The sequence below is a fragment of the Numida meleagris genome, chromosome 2, assembly GCF_002078875.1.
Source record: "Numida meleagris isolate 19003 breed g44 Domestic line chromosome 2, NumMel1.0, whole genome shotgun sequence".
NCBI classification, from domain to species: domain Eukaryota; kingdom Metazoa; phylum Chordata; class Aves; order Galliformes; family Numididae; genus Numida; species Numida meleagris.
The window spans coordinates 64,215,438-64,222,890 of record NC_034410.1 but is presented as its reverse complement, the minus strand read 5'-3'; positions in this window follow the sequence as shown (position 1 = coordinate 64,222,890).

Genomic DNA, 7,453 nt, shown 5'->3' with positions numbered 1-7,453 from the left:
AATTAAATAGTCAGCAGCTCTGTGGGCTCAGGGGCTCCCTGGGAATGCTGAAGACAGAGGTGCAAGTGCCTATAGCATTGATTGTCACTAGAGGCTCCAACTTACCCCAGTGATCTGTAGTAGGTACAAAAACATCCCCTTCTAAATTACAGCCAAGGATGGTAAATATTATCCCCTTTGATACAATGACTCACTCCTCATCCTTGCCAAAACTGATACGCACAATCCATCAACAACTTGCCCTCTTGATGAAACAGTACATCTGAGTCACTTCTCCTCACCCAACCGGTCAGAAAACACCTACACGGTGGGAGAGATGAGAGGATGAAGACCTGTAAGCAAGCCCTAGTCTGGAGGTCTTTTGCTGGTTTAACCTGCTTCCTGCCTGGCTTTGAGGAAGTGGACTTTTAGAAGAAGCTGTGGGACCACGGAACTGCCCAGCAGAGACAGCTAAAGAGGGGCTTCTCTCACGTGAAGCAACTGTATTATTAGAAAACTTTCTCAACCTCAGTGCTCACATCCTTTTTCACATCATTTATTTTCAGCGGCTCAGATCCCTGCAGAACCTGACTTGTAACAACCCATGAACAGAGAACTGACCATTTACAATCGCCTTCTTTGTCCTGTCTTTTACATACGTGTCCGTGCTGCAACCTTTCTTAACCTTACCTTTCCTTCAAAAATTCTGATAAGAAACATGGTCAAAAGCCTCTTGGAAATGCAAATAGACTGTATCAGTCAGATCACCATTCTCCGTATGCTCATACGTAAAATATCATTCCAATTTGAAAGCCATTATACAAAGGGTTATATGATGGGGTGTGTAAATAAACCAAGAACAACAGTTCAACTGTAACTCTCTACAGTCATCTCAGTTGATGCCTGTGTAGTCTTTTCGCACTCAGAAACTGCTCCACGTACCACATAATTCTTGTCACTCCTTTATTTCATGTCTGCTTTTGCTATATCTATTCTGGGAAGAGGTAGTCAGAACTCTGAACTGTGTCTAGGGTGTGGACACATACCAGATTAAATCATGTTTGCTGAAGGGTGCTCTTGCAGTGCTTTAGAAGCCAGTCAACTGTGCAGCAATAGTGGGTGCTGAGACACGTTCAGTGTCTCCTATGTAGCACGTACTGTGCATGGTACATATATGTCGTGGCACATGCCTTTCAAAAACTCAAGGGAGAATTTTTATATGTAGAAAAACAATAGAGAGTGGCCTGTGGTTAATAAGGAAAGAGAAAAAAAAAAAAGGACAGTATCAATTTCTTAGAAGTACTGGAAATGTTACAGCAGTTTTATTCTAAAAATATATTGCTCTGCTAAATCACTAGAAGCCACATACAGTACTGTCAAAACTACACTGACTTCATAAGAATAAGGCTAGAGCTAGGTAACTTCAGCTCTCATGCTGGGGAGAAGGGGATAAGGGCAACATGCCTTCCTACTCCATTTAGTTTGGATTTTTATTTTCTTGCAGCAGATCCTCTTTTCCCACACATGTTTAGGCAACATTGGTCTTGTCCTCTGATGATTTGTTCCAAACAATGATAACAATTTTTCTTTATTTTATATTCTATAACAGCGGGTGAAGCATGTTTGCAACGTCAGAAAAACACAGATAAACAAGTAGATCCTCATCTGGTTCATATTACCAAGAAGCCTCATAGCCTAGAAAAATCAAAATGCCCTTAAGGTGCTTTTAAGCTACGTTTCAAAAGCCTAACACTTAAAGACAGGTTTCAATAGTTCCCGCTTTAATTTAAATATTTGGTTCCTGGAACAGTCTCACTAGAGGTTAGTTGCCTGCTCACAGAGGAACATACTTGCAATATACAAGTTGCAAAAAGGTTGTGCTGGAAAGGAGCAGCCAATAATAAATACCAAGCATAATTCATATACAATTTTTTTTTAAGAAAAATCTTAATATATTAATATGTATTCTAAAGCCTAAGGACCTTACACACACAAAAGAAAAGCAAATAACTGAAGCTCATGGCAATCTTAAGTTTCTGTGCCAGACATTGTCTCGTCATTCTAAGGGGATTAATATACTTAAAAATGAAGCTTGAAGATTTGTAGTGTTCCTTTTAAATTAGGTGAGTCACTACAAAGAGTAACTGAGAGCCATTCCAGCCTTAGTTACAAAAATTTAGTGAAAAAATGCTAAAAGAATCTTTGCCCACAAATATTTGGGGAAGAAAAACACTTAAGTCTGGAGCAGCACGGTTGCATTTTAGAAACTTCATTTGGGGATTTTTATTACAGAAGCAGTAGTTGATAATTTCACAAGCAAGTCATGGAAATGTCTATTGTTTACATCTTGGTTTCCCGGAGTTCATAAATGTACAGGAGCATTAACTTAGTATACCTTCTAGTCCTGTATTGAAGTGCATTATGAAAATAAGAACTGGCCTTGAAATGGAGTCCTGTGGAAAACCACTGGTCACTAGCTATCAGCCTGAAATAACCCCATTTGCTTGAACCCTTTCAGTCTGACCCATCAGCCAATTATTCACCAATCTCTTTATGTTTTTGTTTATCCATATGCTGGAGGTTCTGTCCAGAAGGACACTGTGAGAAATTGTATTGAAAGCTTTTCTGAAATCCAAAGAGATTACCTCAACTAGCTTCCCTTGGTCAAGTAGGTGAGTAAACTGATCACAGAATAAGATTAATCACAGAAACATAGAATGGTTTAGGTTGGAAAGGACCTTAAAGATTATCTAGTTCCAATCCCTCTGCCATGGGAGAGCTGCCACCCACTACATCAAGCTGCGCGGGGCCCCATCCAACCTGGCCATGAACACCTCCAGAGAAAGGGCATCCACCATCAGGCTGTATAAAATGTCAGTCTCCCTCCTTTAAGCACTGGAGTTCCCTTTAAGTTCCTTAAGTTCCTCTTGTGAACCAATGCTTACTGTAGCTAATAACTATGCAGTCTTTCTGTTATTTTTCAATAATTCCCAGAATAATCTCTATCATTTTGCCAGGCACCAAAGTGAAACTGACAGGCCTGTAATTACCAAGGTCCTATTTCTTGCCCTTCTTGAAATGAGACAAGTTTTGCCAGCTCCCAATCACCTTAGACCTTTCCAGATTCCCATGACCACCGAAAAATAATCGCGAGAAGTTTTGCAACATCAGCCAGTTCTTTGAGTACCCTGCAATGAATCCCACTGAGCCCCACAGACTCTTATGCATCTACCTGCCTGTTCCTGTGCTCTTAAGAGGTGGTATTTAAAAAGTGATTGGTACTTATGAACTCCAGTGCCTTCAAAGCAGTTTCCCAGGAGACATTGCTAATTAGTTCCCCGAGCAGCCTGAAATCTGCTCTCCCTACATTCAGGGTTGAAGTTTTGGTGGTAGTTTGCCTCCTAGCAAAGATTTTAAACTCAGCAACTTCATGGTCACTACGCTCTAGATGGCCACTTCACCCATGAAACCCTCTCTATTTAAAAGGGGGGCACATTTCCTAGTCAGCTCCCTTTGTACCTGTACCAAGAAGTTATCATCAAAGTATTGTATGGATGTCTTCTACTTGTTTGCATCAGCTGTGTGTATTCCCAGCTAGAATGTGGTGAGTTGAAGTCACCCATAAGGACAAGGGCAGCTGATCCAGAGGCATCTCTTTAGTTCTTAGTAATAAATTTGTAATTATCAGGCTGAGAGAGTTGGGGCTCTCCAGCCTGGAGAAGAGAAGGCTCCAAAGCGACCTTATAGTGGCCTTCCAGTACCTGAAAGAAAGCTGTGGAGGGACTTTTTATGAGGGCATGCAGAGACAGGACAAGGGAAAACGGCTTTAAACTGGAAGAGGGTAGATTTAGATTTAGACTAAATATTAGGAAGGAATTCTTTACTGTGAGGGTGGTGAGACACTAGAACAGGTTGCCCAGAGAGGTGGATCCCCTCTCCCTGGAGGCATTCAAGGCCAGGTTGGATGGGGCTTTGAGCAACCTGGTCTAGAGGGAGGTGTCCCTGCCTACAGCAGGGCAGATAGAACTAGATAATCTCAAAGGTCCTTTCCAACACAAACCATTCTATGATTCTATGATTCTTAAAGAATAATTCATTAGCATCATTGTCCTGACTGGGTGGTCCATAGCAGACTCCCACAGCAGTATCCCCTTTATTTGCTTGCCCCTTAATCCTTACCTAGAGGCTGCCAACCATGCCATCACCAGCTGCCAGCTCTGTACAGCCCAGCCCTCATTTGTTCCTTACCCTACATGTACTGGTGTAACAACATTCCAAAGGTGCTTCACTATAGCCAGCACCTCCTGAACCAGACTGAAGGATGTCTCTAGAACAAAGCCCTCAAATTTTGTCGTGCTGTCCAACAATTCACCACTGGTGAGCCTAGTTTTATCCCTTTTCCCCTTGGAATCTGGTTTAAAGCTCTACAGATCAGCCCCAGTAACTCCTGTACAAAAATCCCTTTCCTCCTCTGAGAAAGGCACCCCATTGCGTGCCAACAGGCCTGGTGTTGTGTAGACCATCCCATGATCCAGAAACCCAAAAGTGCCAGTGACACCAGCCTCGGAGCCACATGTGGATCAGCTGGGTCTGCCTGCTCCTGTCAGTACTGTTCCCTGCTACTAGAAGGTCAGAGGAAAACGCTGCCGCCACCTGACTCTGACAGGGAGCTCGATCACACCCTGCAGCCTGAGACCTGGGTGGCCACATGTTCCCCTGAGAGCTCTGCTTGGGTGGCTGCATTGGAACTTGTGGCTGGAGGGGATGCAGGGGTCGCAGAGGACACACTTTCTGTCAAGCAAGTGCCATGACTGCAGGAGAGAGAAAACCTGTTTCTTCTCCAGGATTATGCAGCCAAAGCACCTCACAGATGTTTTTGAATTCCCAATTGCCCTTGATAAAATGAGAACGTTTTTTGCTGATAACTGACATAGGAAAGAAAACAAGGAGTAACCACCTTGTTCGAGCAGCAGACTGCCACATCTGCAAGTACAACGTACTCCAGTGGGATGTGGAGAGCAAAGGTAACACCTTTACTGGAACTCAGTATAAAGTCCAAGGGAAAGTAAATCCTCTTACTGTTCTCTATACTTACAGATGTTGCTGGGCCACACCTCAGCATCCAGGGAGGATTGTGGAAGATCTTCCGAACTTATCTACAATAAGAAATTGTGGCTGCATTCAGTCACAAACAACACTAGTTCCCACATCTCACCGCATTCTGCATTTGTGCTCCCCGAGGGGATACGGCCCTTCTCCCACACCTCAGTGCTGGTGGCTGCACAGTGCTGCAGCTTCTTCCTCCTCTGCCCTCTGTGGTGTCAGGGAAATACAACAGAAGTTTTTGCGGAATGGGTGGGCCAAAGGTATCTTAAAATCACGGCCTCTTCCTGTAAAATCAACTGCACAGCATAATATCTTGACAGCTGTTGGACAGCAGTGGGATCAATTAGATCAGATAATGCTTTAGCTTTAGATTAAAAGGTAGATTACAGAAAGATTACAGACAAATACCTGCTTAGGGTATTGTCCGCTGATCATCCCTCTGTACAGCGTCCTGGGCAGGGTGCTGAGCCCAGAATTAACGTCTCAGCATTGACTCCAGAGCTGGGAACATTCTGTGGGAGGGATCACTCCTCCCTGCCGCTCCCCACGGAGCCTGCAGCCACGGGCAGCCACAGTGCCATCACGCACACATCCCACCAGAGTGCCGGTCCCTACGGCGCACCTAACGCACGTGAGACACGGAGAGGAAAAAGCCTCTGAGCAGCTACCTGGCAGCTAACCGCAGTCTCAGATGGAAAGGAAGGAAATCCAGTTTTCCATTGAAAACTGGAAACCTCTGTAGGTAAAACTTAACTATAACGCAGGCTTCAAAGTTAGCACCAGGAAAATAACTATGTGCTAAGTCTCTTTCCCAATACAGCACAAACTTATTGTGATTTCATTTTATTTTTAAGATTAATAAGATGGGTAACTGTTCCAGGTAGCCTTGGTCTAGCACTTTGGAGTTCTGACAGTTTCTGTTTATCAACCCCCACAATTTCTCAGTGGTGCAATAGTACCTGTGAGTTTATTTTATTTTCACTAATACTAAAATTTAACTTTTTTGCTCATATAAATACGTTACTGTGAGAAGCCTTTAAAAAGAAGTATTGAGGTTATTGTCCACTGCAGGATAGCCTTACGTTCTTCTCCATCACAATTAAGAGATTTCTGTGTAAATTCAGATTGCATTTCTGGATCAGTTTATTTTCCCTACTCATTTTAAGAAGGGGTGTCATAACTGGCAACACAGAGCTCTTGAGAACCAACAAATAAATGTTAATTTCTGTCTTTTTTTTTTTGCCTAGGGTTCACTGGTAAATTACTACTGAATAAGACTGAAAGGTTTTCAACCACACAGTTGTTAACACGTTTAGCCATCTTACTCCCTGTCTTCAGCCACAGACGTAATGCAAAGCTCAAAAGAAGAAGAAAAACAAAAACAAAGAGCATCAAAGAAACCCAGACACAAAATGCTGTCAAATGATTTTCGTAATTCCTGGGATTGCAACAGAAAACCAAAACTGCATGACTTCCCCACAGTTATGAGATATCATGCCTGAACTAATTTTTGCTTTATTTACTTGAACATCTCACGTTCTCTGGACAGTAGGTTTTAGTACAGCCTTCTTTACAATACTTCACAATATGGACAACCAAGAAACATCTGTCCTCAAACTACATTAAACTTGTCATCTCAGCATGACTGTCCTAAGCTTCCGAATTACAATAGGTGTTAACAGCCCTTCCATTCAGAGCTGCCAGAGCACAAACACATGTAACTGTTTCCGTTCTAGTTGATCAAGAATAAGCTGAAAACAGGGATGCGCTAGGCACATGTCAGTTCCATTACTATCATCATCACTATTATTTACTATAATTATTATTTAGTATTATTTAGAGCAGTAGCAGTTGCTTTCAGCATTTTGGGGAGATTTACTGGAAAGAAGCTATTTTTTTATTTTGTCTAACAAAGAGTAGAAAATGGTCTTCAGGCCCAAGGAGAACACTTCAGCCTTGAAGTGACAAAGCTACCACCAAGGTTGTTCTGCCTCTCCACGTACTGCCATTTCCCACCTCTCTTTCCAAAGAGACACTTCAGAAAGCTGCAAGATATGAGTCTCCTGCCCCTCGTGAAGGAACACGCTGGCCAGCAGAATTATAGAATAGAATCATAGAATCATTAAGGTTGGAAAAGATCTCTAAGATCATCTAGTCCAACTGCCAATCCATCACAAGCATGCCCACTAACCATGTCCTTCAGTGTCACATCTGCACATTTCTTGAACTCCTCCAGGCAGTCACTCTGCACCAAGCCCAAGGCAACGTATGAGGTTGTTGTGATCAAAGTGCAAGACACAGCCCTGGGTCTTGCTGAACAATTGGCCTCAGCCCATCAATCCTGCCTATCCAGATCCCTTTGTAGGGC